This window comes from Benincasa hispida, chromosome 4, assembly GCF_027475165.1.
Source record: "Benincasa hispida cultivar pf3 chromosome 4, pf3_genome.v1.1, whole genome shotgun sequence".
Classification (NCBI taxonomy): domain Eukaryota; kingdom Viridiplantae; phylum Streptophyta; class Magnoliopsida; order Cucurbitales; family Cucurbitaceae; genus Benincasa; species Benincasa hispida.
The window spans coordinates 5,532,623-5,549,002 of record NC_143481.1 but is presented as its reverse complement, the minus strand read 5'-3'; the positions used below and the strand labels follow the sequence as shown (position 1 = coordinate 5,549,002).

General features: G+C 38.0%; 1 long non-coding RNA gene across 2 annotated transcripts; it reads right to left on the bottom strand.

Annotated features, from left to right (window-relative positions):
• Positions 1 to 1,828: 1,828 nt before the first annotated feature.
• On the bottom strand, positions 1,829 to 3,977 carry LOC120076448 (uncharacterized). 2 transcript variants are annotated; one of them, XR_016528901.1, is made up of 4 exons: positions 3,494 to 3,977; positions 3,103 to 3,277; positions 2,954 to 3,021; positions 1,829 to 2,601 (listed from the first exon to the last, which is right to left on the bottom strand). It is a non-coding gene; the product is annotated as an uncharacterized LOC120076448 (long non-coding RNA). The 2 variants fall into 2 exon arrangements; XR_005481548.2 differs by lacking the exon at positions 1,829 to 2,601 and having other exon boundaries at positions 2,881 to 3,021; positions 3,494 to 3,942.
• Between the last annotated feature and the right edge of the window lie 12,403 nt (positions 3,978 to 16,380).

Here is a 16,380-nt window from a genome sequence, read left to right as displayed (position 1 = left end):
TGCTCTAATCCTTATGGAACACATATATACATGAAAAACTTATTTCTATCCTACTGTAGTTGAGTATGTCCACTACCTCTATTAAGTCCCGTAGGACCCACAACCTCTGGTGAATCCTGAAGGAAACACAAACTCTTACATACGCATGGTTATGCATACACCTCTTTCATATACACATAAACCCACTTAATGTGTACCTCTTTCGTACACATGGTTACGTATACACCTCTTTTGTATACACAACCCACCGAAGGTGTACCTCTTTCATATACCTAGTTAAGTATACACCACTTTCGTATACACCTAACCTACTAAGTATGTACCTCTTTCGTATATATAATTATGTATACACCTCTTTCGTATACACATAACCCACTGAGTATGTACCTCTTTCGTACACCTCAGATCCTCTCTATAAATTTAGGGATATGTACCTCTTTCGTACACATGGTTAGGCATACACCTCTTTCATATACACATAACCCACTGAGTATGTATCTCTTTCATACACCCCAGTACCCTCTAGGTATGTATCACTTTTATACACACCAAACCTAGTATATCTCTTTCATGTACTAGCGCTCTTGGATGTGCATTACTTTCATGTAGTCACATAGTCTGGGAACGAAAGGAGATTGTATCTAATTTCATATTACATATAACACTCACCTAATCATGAATCCTCTAAAATCTTCTCATCATCAACCTCATGTTAATTAACCTCAACATACATATTTAATCTAGTTTTAAATTAATCAACTATAGCACATCACTTTCATGCACTAAATCATGTAAACAATGCAGTATTTGAGATTTCGTAATATATCACACAGTCTACACATTCTCATAATAAATCGCATAACTATATAAATCAGCAAGTGTCTAATGCTCATCTAGCTTTAAGGCACTCCAATAGGAGTGCTACTTAACTCATAATTTAAGGGTTATGTTCAATCATCATTTAATATAACTCATAAAATTCCAAATCGAGCTCTGTAACGTGATTTGTATGTATGATATTCAATGCTCATCATGATGCGATACTACTATTATTTATACGTAAATTAGAGATACTCAAGTAGTATGCCCTATGTTGTCACAAGTTTCCTTATGATGGAACCAAGTGTAATTCCACCACAAGTTTCTTGGTGTGATCTGAGGTCGAACACGGGGAAGTGGTGCCAATTATTGCAGTATGTTCATGGTATATGCGATCGGGTTTTTCAATTCTTTATAAAAGTGTGTATAGTATGTAAATTATAGTAAAATAAAGGAAAGTAGTAAGATGCGATAAAACATGAAAATACAATAAACCTAAACTAGATGTTACAAGATACAGAGTTTATGTGCAAGATACTAGGATTAAGGTTGGCTGTGAAGGTTGTGCAAAGACGTGGAATGCGACGACAAGTCTTGTGAACAAATTAGAAAGAGAAAGATAAGTATTACAAACAACGCAAGTTCTTAATTGAATTAAAGGTACAAATACTGTTCCGCTCTTCTCTTAGCATACACCTTTCAGTGATCGGCCGCATTTCCCACATGTCTGTGGTGAAATAGAGTCTAAGTAATGAACGCAAGGTTGCTTCCATGTCTAGAAGTACCACTCGCTTTAGTTAACGCACTCTTCTGACTTCTCTCGATAGATCAGAATGGCATCTTACTTCTGCTCTCACAGGTGAAGATACTGTCTAGCATGCTTTAGCTAAACGTATTTGATAACTTTAATACATATTAAGTTCTTGGTGATTCATATTGCTCATCAAGAGATTAAGAAAACATCATGGAGAAAGTGACTAATGGGTGAACGAAAATAGACAGAGAATGGTAAATGAAATCTATCGAAACATTTAATATTTCTACTAAGTATTTGATACATGATGTGTGAATGTAGAGATAAAGAAAACATGGAATACAATGAAAGGGAGAAAGAACAGATACAATCAGGTGTCAATGTTTTGGCACAGATTCAATGGAGATCTGCTTACCGATATGATGGTTTTGATGGAAGGAAGAGCTTCCCTTTTAGGCTTGCTCCACTGGTAGTAGGGGTCTCTGCACAGAGCTTCGATTGGGTATACAGCTGGTCGAATCTGAGATTTACCGCTCGACATTATCTCTTTCTCTTCCTGGATTCCTTCTTTTCAGCACTCAGCTCAGCCTTTTTCTCTCTAAAATCTTAGAGCACTAAGCCTAGTATCAAATAGCATAATTTTATCTGAATTCGCTGGGGTATTTATAGGAGCAGATCCTTTGACTTTGGCCATGTAGTCCCCACTTGATGGTTATAGTAATTCTGCAGATGGAGGGATATTATTCCTTCTGTTATGCAATCAGACCACCAATTCTGCATAACCGTTAGTTGTACACGTGTCTTAATCCTCCGCTTTCGCATTGCTCGGTTGCATCTTTCGATCATAGGTTCGCATGCGGTGTTTGTTTTTATTACCGCATGCGGTCGTAGCACAACTCTAGACTGACTATCGCATTGCACCGTTACTTCGATAATTGTCTCTTCAAGGTTGAACAACGGGCGCAATGTGATAGAGATGCGTTGATTAGTTTCTCATGAGCCTTGAGCGCAAGCGGTGACTTGGTCTCCTACAAAACAGAGTAAAGTTTGGCTTGTCCTCCATCCTTTTGGCATTAGTGGGTGTAATTGCAAACATTTATAATTGTTGTCATACTAAGTTAATTTTCATACACTTGATGCATAATTACGAAATTTTGGCTGCAATATCTAGATAAGATGGCATAAATAACTTGTGTTTCTACAAGTTATCAAGCTCATAAGTAAGCACATTCCGATATATTACCACGTGCTCATATATCCTTTAAGCAGTCCATCCAACCACAAAACAATCCAAATTAATCAAAGAAAAACTGCTGCAGGATCCTCAATGTTAAGTGTATCACCTGACATAAAAGTAGTTCCAGTAGTAAGATTACTTACCTTAGAGTTTGAGCTCAATCGAAACAAATTTATCTCCTTCCTTGCTTAAAAGAATCTTGAATCGAACCCTAAGTGAAAATCAAAATTAAACTCCAATCCTAAGAATAACCCAAATAACAAATCCACATCAATACATCCAAGACACTTACTCGAAGTGTTTGCTCAAGTCGAACTACAGTCGAGCTTCAGACACGAAATTGACTGTAGATACACGCCGAATCAAAGGGTGTTAAGAATCCAATTAAACTCATCAATTGCTCACAATCCTTGCTTGACGGCAACTTAGAACGACCCAATCTCCAATAGCAACTTGAAGCAATTTCCCTAATCACAGAAACACAACCTTCAAATTCAAAGCAAAAACATCGATTTTTTTAAATCTTTAAGCTTAATTCCAAAACATTCAATTTACATCAACCTTTGAGTTTTCCAAATAAATTTCAAACATCCATTTACTCACCCGAATAAACCACACACACCAATAGTTAGTGGGTATTCCAAAATCCTCAAGAAACTGCAACCACACTACTCAAATCTTACCTCAACCAATCAATCTATCCAAAACCAACGACCAAGACAACAACGGCTGTGAAAACGGACTGGACCCGCACAGAAACGACGACGCGGCGCAACTCCGATCGAGTCGACTAACTACGGCTGACCTGGGACTTGTGGCAACGGCTCATCGAACAAAGGTGTCTGGCCTTCAAACCCGTGCTCGACATGAAGAACGACGGATGCTGGCGATTGGAATCGACAATGGTGCGGTGAAAGGGTTGCACCACGAATGCGACTGACCAGAGATGCTGGACGGCGAGCGACTGCTTCAGACTACAAACACTGAGCGATTGAAGCGTTCCACGAGCAACTAGGATAGCGGAACTGACGTCTAGCTAGAGGTACGGATGGCTTGCGGCGGACTCAAAGGCGGCTGCTGGTTTCGACGGCTAGGGTTTTCACGAAAAAGGAAGGGGTTGGACGGTGAGGTTAAAGAAGAAGGGTTTAATTTGTTTTATATATAAAAATAATAATAACAAGAATAACAAGAATAATAATAATAAAACTAAAAAACTAAAAAGGAAATAAAATAAACTCTATTTTATTCCTTTCCTTATTCCCATTTATTTTATTACTTACTTTCTTTCCCAAAAAGTAAAAATAAAACCTGCCATTAATTTCTAAATTGAACAATTTTGTAAGGTCAAAAATTAAATTCTCGCATTTACACTTGAACTCAGAAATTCCAAAAATGCCCTCCACTAACAAAATTACAGAAATTATATAAAAAGTGAAAATTCGGGGTGTTACATAAATAGCTTTGATGCATGTTGTGGACGTAATGTTTATTTTTTATAAGTTGTTATAAAATTGAATTAGACATTAAAATCCATAACAAAGATAAGTTGCATGCTCATGTAAGTTAATCACTCGTTTTAATAAGTTAAAATAGGTTGACATCTTGTAACATATGGTTACAAACTCAACCGGTATATAATAATGTCTAAGGCCGGAGGTACTTAAGTTGACGGTCTACGGATCACCACCTACCTGCGGATTATGACCGAATAATTGAGCGTTGTTAACCAATTTTATAAGCATACGTGAGCATTGTGAGATAATAAAACAGTTCACCACCTAAACATCGTAGTTTTAAATCCATTTATAAGTGTTATACTTGGATAAACCACATAGACTTAGGATTGTTTAAATTAGCCAAAATAAACCTAAGTATAAATATACCAAATTTAATAGTAGAACAGTTCAGTGGGAGTTTAAAAACTTATATGATAGTGATTAGAACACTTCAGTGGGAGATTAATAACATATATGATGCATTATTTTTAGCTCTCACGTCCTTAAAAGTTAACAATCGAGATTTAAGCAGTATTTCGTGTCACCCTGGGAGTGACCTCCATCGAAAAGTATTTGCACAAATCTAGATTCCGTTGATCAAGGGGAAGTCGTTCGAACATAAATCAAACATATGATAAATAGATTTCAACTTCCACGTCTCCATAGAGTTCACACTGTGAAATTCATATGACGCTTCGTGTCACCCTGGGAGTGACCTCCATTCGAAAAGTGTTTGTATAAGTCAATAACAAAGTGAACGAGGGAAGTAGTTCATAGTAAGTGGGTGAAGGATATATTTCAACGTATCCTGCGGTCTTCCATTAGTTTGGACCATGAGATTCCTATGTTGCATTTGCTGGTTTGCTTTAGGCAGCCCTTGATAGACGTTTAACAACGGCTATCCCCTCAGAGGGTTGTAATATAGGATTCAGAACAACTCAAACTCCAGAAATGGATAGGATTTCTTAGGTCCATTCCCAACCTTGACACTCCAGTTCGCTAGCATAGTTGGGGCTGACCTCTGACATCTAAAAACGAAGGGTTACACTTACAGAATCGCTAAAGTGTTAGTAATTTCTGACCGAAAACGGTAACTAAACGATTATAGAAATAAGAGTTATTCTGGAGATAGCGTTTGGTCAAAATTGCTTTTCTTTAGTGAAGGAGTATTTGACTGCCCATTGGTAGCACGTATTCTGACTCACTATAGTATATAGTTCCAAATAAATAATGGTTATGGGTACATTATTACTTGTTTTGCTAAAACTTTGACTTTGGATTTAGTTGTAGTTTGTTAAATTAAAATTTGTTTAAATTTTTTTCAGGATGTCAAATTCTTGTAGAATATTCACTTCCAAATTAGTTAACGGTAAAATTGAATCAACAAACAAATTACTAGCAGTTGATAATTCCAAAAGAGTTTTAATAGAGGATTGTCCTCTATCTCCCAACTCATCTAAAGTTTTGAACAATATAGAGGAAAATGCAAAATTCGAACAACAAGATAAATATGATTTACTTGTTATCAAAGCTTGTTTAGTGAAAAACGATAAAACCTGGATAATTGATTCAAGTTCCGCTAATCATGTTTGAACTTTCTCACGGGAAACAAGTTCCTGGAAGCAATTGAAAGAAGGTGAAACAATATTTAAGGTAGGGACTGTGGAGGTTGTTTTTAGCTAAAGAAGTGGGAGATATGAAGACATCTATAGGAGATAAATACATTTATTTAAAAAATATTTATTATATTCCTTCTATGAAAAGGAATCTAATATCCATCTCTTGTTTGCTAGAACAAAATTATAAAGTTTATTTCAAAAATGATGAAGTGTTCATCGATTCAAGAAATAACCAAATTTGTTCTGCAAAATTAGAAAATAACTAGTATTTGTTAAAACCAATTGAGGTTAGAGCCATTTTGAACATAGAAATGTTTAAAACTGTTGAGACTCATAAGAAAAGGAAAATTTCTCCAAATGCCTACTTTTGGCACTTGAGACTGGGTCACATAAATCTCAATAGGATTGAGAGACTGGTTAAGAATGTTCATCAATAAGTTAGAAGACAATTCATTACTGCCTTGTGAATTCTGTCTTGAGGATAAAATGACTAAAAGATCTTTTTCTAGAAAAGGTTTTAGAGACAAAGAATCCTTGGAGTTGGTACATTTAGACCTTTGTGGTCCTATGAATGTTAGAGCTAGAGGAGGGTAGGAATATTTCATCGATTTCGTTGATGACTATTCTAGGTATGGACATGTTTACCTAATGTACCAAAAGTCTGAAACATTTGAAAAGTTCAAAGAATGAGGTTGAGGTTGAAAACCAACTAGGTAAAAAGATTAAAACACTTCGATTAGATCAAGGTGGTGAGTATATGGACTTAGAATTCCATAACTATTTAATAGAACATAGAACCCAGTCTCAACTCACAACCCCTGGCAGACCTCAACAAAATGGTGTGGCAGAAAGGAGAAACAGAACCTTGTCGGACATAATTCGTTCCATGATGAGTTATGCTTAGTTATCAAATTCTTTCCGGGGACATGCAGTTGAAACTACAGTGTATATTTTGAACATGGTTCCCTTAAAAAGTGTTTTTGAAATACCTTACGAGCTCTGGAGAGGACGTAAAGGAAGTTTATATCACTTCAGAATTTGGGGTTGCCCAGCACATGTATTAAGGAAGAATTCTAAAAAGTTGGAACATCGTTCAAAAGTATGCTTATTGGTAGCCTACCCAAAAGAAATGAAATATCTAGAGAAACGAAAAAACATCAAAAAGAGTTGTTAATGAAATTGGTACTTCACATCCTTCTCAAAAGTTGAGAATGCCTCATCGTAGTGGGAGGATTGTGCAACGGCCTGACCAGTACATGGGTTTAATCGAAACTCAAGTCATCATACCAGATGATGGCTTAGAGAGTCCATTGACTTTCAAACAAGCAATGAATGATGTAGATAAAGTCCAATGGATTAAAGTCATGGACCTTGAAATGGAATCTACATATTTCAATTCTATTTGGGATTTTGTAGATCAATCTAGAGGGGTAAAATCCCTCGATTGCAAATGGATCTATAAGTGAAAACGAGACCAAGCTGGTAAGGTACAAACTTACAAAGCTAGACTTGTGGCAAAAGGGTTTACCCAAAGAGAGGGGGTAGACTATGAAAAAACCTTCTCTATGGTTGCCATGATAAATTCAATTAGAATACTCTTGTCCAAAGTTGTATTTTATAATTATGAAATATGGCAAATATATGTCAAGGATGTTGGTGAAGGAACTCTTATACAAGAGTACCTATGAGCGGAAGCGGATCTTTCCAATTCATTGTGACAGAATTTCCACATATACATTCAAGCATACAGATATGCATTCACAACACTAAATTACTGGCATGCTTAAAGGATCAATAAATAAGAAATCGAGAGTTTATACCAGTTGAAAACTTTTCTTCACAGCAAATCTTGCTTTCGCTGGAACGATAAGCTATCGTTCAGCAACACCTTATCGTCTACATCGAACAGTCTTCACACGAACAGAAGGAAACGGGGACGACACCACCACTCGGAGCCCTCAGTATTCTTGGAGTGAGAATCCAAAGGGTGGGCTTTGTTCGGATTTAGTAAAGGGGAGGAGGAAGGGAGATAGTATACAATGATCAAGCAAGTGGGAGAAAAGCTCGTCTATCATATAGACAAAATGCTTGATCGTTTAGGTGAAGTATACGATCGTGTAGGAAAAGGAAGCAATCATTTGTACGATCGTGTAGGAAAAGTGAAGCAATCATCTGTACGATCGTGTAGGAAAAGCTAAGCAATCATTTATACGATCTTCTAGAAAAACTTAGGCGCTAAACGATTGTTTAGTAAAAGGTAAGCGATAGTTTAGTAAATAGCGCATGCAGGTGTAAGCATTAAGCGATCGTTCAGCACTATCGTATAGATAAACGATCGTGCAACACTATCGTATAGGCTCTAATTTTACTAAGCGATGACACATTTCAACACTATGTCTCATCCAATGCTTAACACACCATGAGCCATTTAAGCGACTCAAAACGATTCTTCAAATTACTCATCCGTTATGAAAACAGAAGAGACGTTGGCCAATTATCCCATAACTATCTAATTAATAGATAATAAATATAATCACATTATATCCATAACCTATGGTTAAATATCATATATTAACAATAGTATTTTTTTCTCCACTAGATATAAATCATATTTATATCCAGTTTCCTCCAAATTAATGTATCTTATACATAAAGTCAATTATATCATATATAATTAATTAGTTCAATTATATCATATATAATCGAACTCCCTCTTGTCAAATTGAACATTTCAAACTGTTCCAAAAACTGATTCTCAACTTGTATCCAAGCTACCAAGGGGACCTTATGGACCTATGGCTCGAAGCTCCAACGATACGTGAATAACTGACTAAACTTTTTAGCCATGATATCCACCATCTGTTAATTGTCAGACATTTCCCTAAAGACCAATAGCTGAACTCTTTTCACCATAGATATATTTCTATGTCCATTGGATATAACCAATCATCAATACGATGACCCTTCACAGATGCTCGTAAGTACAGCTGGGCCATTTTACCATTTTGCCCTTGTAGTTACATATTATTCCTTAAGTACCACTGATCCCTCTAATGAACAATACAACTTAGTTCTACTATGTGTAAACACCTCTCAGGCCATGGAAAGGTGTGTGACGCCACATCCTTCAAGACCCGGAATTAGCCCTTAAGGGAACAACCTATCTACTTACCCCTCCTTCGGGGAAAGAGTGAACTCCATCTTGTGTAGCTAAGTTCCCAGCTCCTAAATCAGATGAATCCCCAAAATGGCAAGTTTGAGTCAGCGCTCTGGTCACTCTCATCCATGCAAATCAAAGGATTGCCCTCAATGGAAAGAGTTCCCAACTTACTTAGGATTGAGGTCATGTTACCTATGGTCATCCTAGTGAAGTGAAGTCTATATCATGGACGGAGTTATATGACGTGGCGTTAACACTTCGTGGTCAGGTCTTATACAAACTCTTTGTATAGAACGCCCCCGTTCGCATGTCCTCTACACGAATGATCAGGATCAGACCATCCGTGACAAGTCACAACACTTGTAATTATTCCACAAAGCGGGTCGCGTCTGTAGCATTACCAGGATAAAGTTTCCCTTATATATCCATATACTACAGACCATTTTGGTTGTCACTTAAGACATGATCGAATTGTATGTCACCTACATACTTAAGTTACATAAAGACAACCAGGGATTTTAAGTTTATTGGTTTGTGATAAAGCAAATAAAACATCTAAATGTGCGAAGTTAAGAAGTGAAGTAAATATCATATATTATACATCACAAGCATTTATACAAAATGTATTTACAAACTATAGAACACGAGACTTTAGGGCATCAACCTCAAAAATCTCCCACTTTTCCTAAAGCAAAGTGGGGTGTACAAAACAATAAACTAGGGCATAAAAATCTAGTACAATAAAATCTCCCACTTGCCCTAGTCTAGTCGTCCGCGGTCCCGTAGACCCATGCTCTGAGGGTGACCTTCAAACACTGTGGCCGTGAGAGCCTTCGTAAACAGGCCAACAATGTTTTGCTCTGAGGCGATCTTCATAACGATCACGTCTTCTCGATGCACTATCTCGCAGATCATATGATACTTCCGCTCTATGTGTTTCCTGTGCCTGTGACTCCTGGGCTCCTTGGAGTTCGCCACAACACCACTATTGTCAGAATAGATGGTGATGGGCCTAGACATATCTGGAACAAATTCCAGCTCTGTCAAGAACTTCCTGAGCTAGACGGCCTCCTTAACATCTTCACAAGCCGCTACATATTCAGCCTCCATCGTGGAGTCAGTGATGTACCCCTGCTTAGTGCTCCACCACACTACAGCTCATCATTAAGAGTAAAAACTGACTCTGAAGTGGACTTCCGAGAGTCCTTATCATTTTAAAAGTCAAAATTTGTGTAGCCAGTAAGGATCAAATCCCTAGACCAATACACGAGCATATAGTCCCTCATTCTCTGAACATACTTGAGGATGTTTTTAACTGCGGTCCAATGACTTTGGCCTGGGTTAGACTGATACCTACTGACTATTCCCACAGCATAGCAAATGTCTGGCCTAGTGCAGAGCATCACATACATCAAACTATAATGGCATATGCATATAAGACCCGTCTCATCTCCCCAACCTCTTAAGGCGTCTTAGGACACATGTCCTTAGACAAAGTGACTCCATGCCTTGAGCAAGATCTTGTCGATATACGATGTCTAAGACAACGCTAGTACTTTGTTCTTACGATTCCGAATGATCTGTATATCCAGAACAAACTAAGCCTCTCCCAAATCTTTCATTTGGAATTGGGTCGCTAGCCAGTTCTTAACTGCAGTCAGTAGACCTACATCATTCCCAATGAGTAGTATATCATCAATATATAACACTAAGTAAACTACTAAACTGTTGACTATCTTCTTGTAAACACAAGTTCATCAACATTATGGTTAAAGCCATACGATTTGATAGCGGTATCAAATCGAATATTCCAAGATTGAGACGCCTGTTTCAGCCCAAAAACGGACCGATTCAGTTTGCAAACTTTTTGCTCTTGACCTTATCCAATGAATCCTTCAGGTTGCACCATGTAAATGGTATCCTCAAGATAGTCATTCAGAAAAGTCGTTTTGACGTCCATTTGCCATATCTCATAATTATAATAAGCGGTTATGGACAGAAGGATGCGGATCGACTTTAACATAGCAACAGGTGAGAAAGTCTTCTCATAGTCGACTCCCTCTACCTGGGTATAACCCTTTGCCACAAGTTGAACCTTGAAGGTTTGCACCTTCCCATTAGCACCCCGTTTATGCTTGTAGATTCATTTACAACCTATAAGTTTTACCCCATCAGGCTTATCTACAAGATCCCATACTGAGTTGAAGTACATCAACCCCGTCTCAAGATTCATGGCTTTGACCCATTCATCCCGGTCAACATCCTCCATTGCCTTTTGATAAGACAATGGATCCTCAACATCACCATCTGCCACCATAGCTAAGATTTCCGTGAAACCCAGATAAAGATCAGTAGGTTCATAACTCTTCCATTGCGTCGAGGTTGATGAAGTAGGTCCTTCAACAACTTTTGTTGAAGTTTCAGTAGTTTCATTGGAAAGCTCACGTAACATGACTTTACTACGTGGACTGTGCTCCCTGATATGATACTCATCCAGAAAAGTAGCGTTCGTGGAAACAAACACCTTTTTTTCGGACGGAACATAAAAATAACCCCCTCGTGCACCTTTGAGGTAGCCTACACAGAGACATAACCTCGACTGTGATTCTAACTTCTTGGGATTTGCTTCAAGCACATATGCTGGACAACTATATATGCGAAAGTGACGTAAACTAGCTTTACACTCGTTCCACAACTCCAGAGGTGTTCTCACAACACTCTTGGAAGGAACACAGTTGAGTATGTATACCACAGTCTCAACTGCGAAACCCCAAAACGAGTTCAGTAAGGAAGCGTAACTCATCATCAAACGAACCATGTCCAACAAGGTTCTGTTTCCCCTCTCTATTACACTATTCTGCTGAGGTGTACCTGGTGTGAGTTGGGAAATGAACTCAGAATCCAAAAACTCTCCACCTCGATCTGATCGGTTTTAATTCGTTTATCCAAAGCATTTTCAACTTCAGCCTTAAATAATTTGAACTTTTCAAAAGATCTAAACTTTCGTTGCATCAGCTAGACATACCCATATCTCGAGTAATCATCAGTAAAACTGATAAAGTACTCATAGCCTCCTCGAGCTCGCACATTCATAGGTCCGCAAAGGTTAGAATGTACTAATTCTAGATGCTCTTTGGCTCGATAACATTTTCCAGTGAATGGTCTTTTAGTCATCTTACCTTCAAGCCAAGATTCGCACACTAGTAAAGAATTTTCTTATAACTCGCTTAGAAGGCCATTCTTCACCAATCTCTCAATCCTATGAGATTGAGGTGCCCTAATCGAAGGTGCCAAAGTTGGCCATTTTCTTTTGGAGAAACTCGATGACGTTTAGATTAAGTTACGATAGATTTAAACATCTCTATGTTATGGAGGGAACTTAAGGCTAACGTGTGCTTTCCAGTTTAGTTGTACAAATATCAACACCATCCTTATGAATAAGCACTTTATTCAATTTAAAAGAAAAAGTGTATTTACATTGTAACAGACATTTTACAGAAATAAGGTTCCTTTTTAGTTCAGGAACTACAAAAACATCTTTTAATACAAGAAAACTATTCTGTAAAATTAACTGGATGCCTCCCACTGCCACATCTGAGACGACATGGTCGGTGCCTACTCGTAACTTCATCTCACCAGCCTCTAGCTGTCGCCATGATCTAATCCCCTAAAAAAAAGAACAAACATTTGGTGACGCCCGAATCAATTATCCAGGCAGAATCATCATTCTCCACTAAACAAGTTTCTAATACAAGTAAATCACATTTACCTTTGTCTGCCTTGGACTTAGCCTTTGCTGCCTTCCTTTCCTTCAGAGCCCCTTGCTTGAGTCGTCCAGATGGCTGTCTGGACATTCCCCATAGGGACTTCATGATCTCACGTGTTAAGACCATGGGCTCATGGTTATTGGCCAACACATCACTAAGACTAGCCAAGATATAAGCTCGAGCCTTCTCGTTTGCCCGTGTCCAACGTTTGTACGTCCCCTAAACATTTCGAGTTTCATTCTGAGGTGGAATAGGAGGACAGTCCTCTGGAAGGACAAACTTCAGATCCTCGATGATGAGTATCGTCGTGAGCATATGTTTCCAACTCGAATAGTTTTGACCATTCAGTTTTTCTGCACTAAGTAAACTAATAGCGGTTGTAGCCATTTAAAATAATTACTGAAAAATGAATGAACTTTTATAAGACTTTGCAAAGCCACATTTTTAACCAATTAGTTTTAGCAAAACGGTTTCAAAGTACCCTAAGTGATAAGACTTATGTTTTGCAATGATGCCCCAGCGAGGAAGGACAAACATCACCGGTGAGGTGATCAGATGTCCCTTCACTGGGATGAGACATTCTCAACCATTAGACAGAACCAACTCTTGGAACTGAACCTAACAGCCACCATTTGTTCGGTCAAGAACTGCTAACCCTTAACAATTCCGTGTAAGAGTAATACCTCGTTTTCGGCCCCAAAGTCCTCCCCTAATGTGCACACCATAGGGAAAAAGCATATTAGGACAAGAGACTAAGTAACCTTATCCTCTTACAGGAGATCAAATAAAGAAACGTGCAAAACAGCCATCCAATAGGGGGACAGTCCCAGGGTGCCTCGAGGCAATTCGTAGAAACTTTATTTAATCCGACGAGAGAGACCGTGGGATATGCTGTTGTACTTCCCATTCCCACTTACTATGAACATTCTTTCCATCCACCTTGATATTGACCTACCCAAACACCATCCTTTAGGGGGACACTCCTAGGGTGTCACAAGGCCGAGGATAGATCTCACGTTGTGGAAAATAAGGGAGAAATGCGAAAGGTTAATGAAGCATCATATGCCTTAAGTACCTTCTACTGAATGTTCTACCTAGCGGTTTATTAACCTAGACAATCTGGCTACTGATTATAATCTAAGTCATTTATTAAGTCTGCTCCAAAACAACTTTTGTCTTTGAAATAAAACAAGTTTAAGTAGTCACATTAAACTCTTTAATGGATTGTCCTTAACTTGCATGCATGCATCAAATCTATCTAATTCTCCTTTCCAAGGAGGTTCCCAAGCCAGTAAGACTTTTCTTCACAAAAAATCTCGCTTTCGCTGGAACAACAAGCTATTGTTCAACAATGCCCAATCATCTACCTCAAACAGTCTCCACACGAATAGAAGGAAATGAGGATGACACCACCACTCAGAGCCCTCAGTATTCTCAGAGGTAGAATCCAAAAGGTGGGCTTTCTTCGGATTTAGTAAAGGGAAGGAGGAAGGGAGATCATATACAATGATCAAGCAAGTGGGAGAAAGACCGGTCTATCGTATAGACAAAATGCTTGATCGTTTAGGTGAAGTATACGACCGTGTAGGAAAAGGTAAGCGATCGTCTGTATGATCGTGTAAGAAAAGCTAGGCGATCGTTTAGAAAGACTTGGGCACTAAACGATCATTTAGTAAAAGGTAAGCGATTGTTTAGTAAATAGCACGCATGGGTGTAAGCATTAAGCGATCGTTCAGCACTATCATATAGGTAAGCGATCGTGCAACACTATCGTATAAGCTCTGATTTTACTAAGCGATGACACACTTCAACACTATGTCCCATCGAATGCTTAACCCACCATGAGCCATTTAAGCGTCTCAAAACGATTCTTCATCTTACTCATCCGTTATTAAAACAGAAGAGACATCGGCCAATTATCCCAAAACTTTCCAATTAAAAGATAATAAATATAATCACATTATATTCATTACCTATGGTTAAATATCATATATTAACCATAGTATTTTTCCTCCACTAGATATAAATCATATTTATATCCAATTTCCTCCAAATTAATGTATCTCATACATAAAGTCAAATTAGTTCAATTATATCATATATAATCGAGCTCCCTCTTGTCAATTTGAACATTTCAAATTGTCCCAAAAACTGATTCTCAACTTGTATCCAAGCTACCAAGGGGACCTTATGAACCTATGGCTCGAAGCTCCAATAGTACGTGAATAGCTGACTGAACTCTTTAGCCATGATATCCACCATTCGTTTATTGGGATTGGTCTTCTAATTCTCCCGGAGTCTTGTTGTTCTGTAAAGATAGACATGTTTAATGAATAAAATAAGTGTCATTTAATTCTGGCATTTACTCATATCCAATAAACAAAGCTCCTTGGTTATCTTATGTGAACTTAAGCATGTATATGTGATATACAAGTAGATCATGCCTTAAGTGATAACCTAAATAGGTTTGTAGTATAAGGATTAAGGTGAGATACCTGATCCTTGTGACACTACAGATACGACCCGCTTTACAGAGGTTTGCAAGTGTTGTAAACTACTACAAAAGGTAGATCATAACCATTCATGTAGAGACGTGCGAGCAAAGGTGTCCTATCCAAGGAGTTTGTAAATAACGCCGTTGATACTAGAAACTTACATCTCACCTAAAAGACCATAGGTGACACGACCTCAATCCTGGGTGTTTTGAGAACTCCTGCCTTTGAGGGTGGTTCTTTGATTAGTATGGGTGAGATTGACCAGATTGCCAACTCAACATGCCTACCTTTATGGGGACTTATTTGATCTGGGAGCTGGGAACTCAATCCACAAGATGGAATTCGCTCCTCTCTCGAAGCAGGGATAAGTAGAGAGTTTACTCCCTTAAGGGTTGATTTCGGGGCTTGAACATAGTGGCCACAACTTCTCTTTGGAAGAGATGACTCAGTCATAATAGGACTATGACTTATGTTCATTAGAAGGATAAGTGGTACTTAAGGAGTTAGATGTAACTACAGGGGCATAACGGTTATTGGCCCAACTGTACTTACGAGCGATCCGTGAAGGGTTGTCGCACTTCTGATTGGTTACGATGGACATATAATATATCTTTGCTAAGGAGAGTTCAGCTGACGGTTTTTAGTGGAGTGTCTGGAAGTTAATAGATGGTGGATCCCGTGACTAAAGAGTTTAGTCAGTTATCCACGTACCGTTAGAGCTTCGAGCTACAAGTCCATAAGGTCCCCTTGGTAGCTCATTGGATTCAGTTGAGGATCAGTTATTTGTGTTGATTTGAAATGTTCAAATTGACAAGAGGTATTTTGATTATATATGATATAATCAATAAGATGTATGAGATACATCTAGTGGAAGATTAATGTAAATGAGATTTACATTAAGTACCATGGAATAGAAAAAAGAACTATAGTTTATATGTTTCATGAGATGAAATATTAAAACTATAGGTTATAAATATAGTATGGTAAGTTAGTTATCATTTATATTTATAATAATATTAATTATTGGATAATT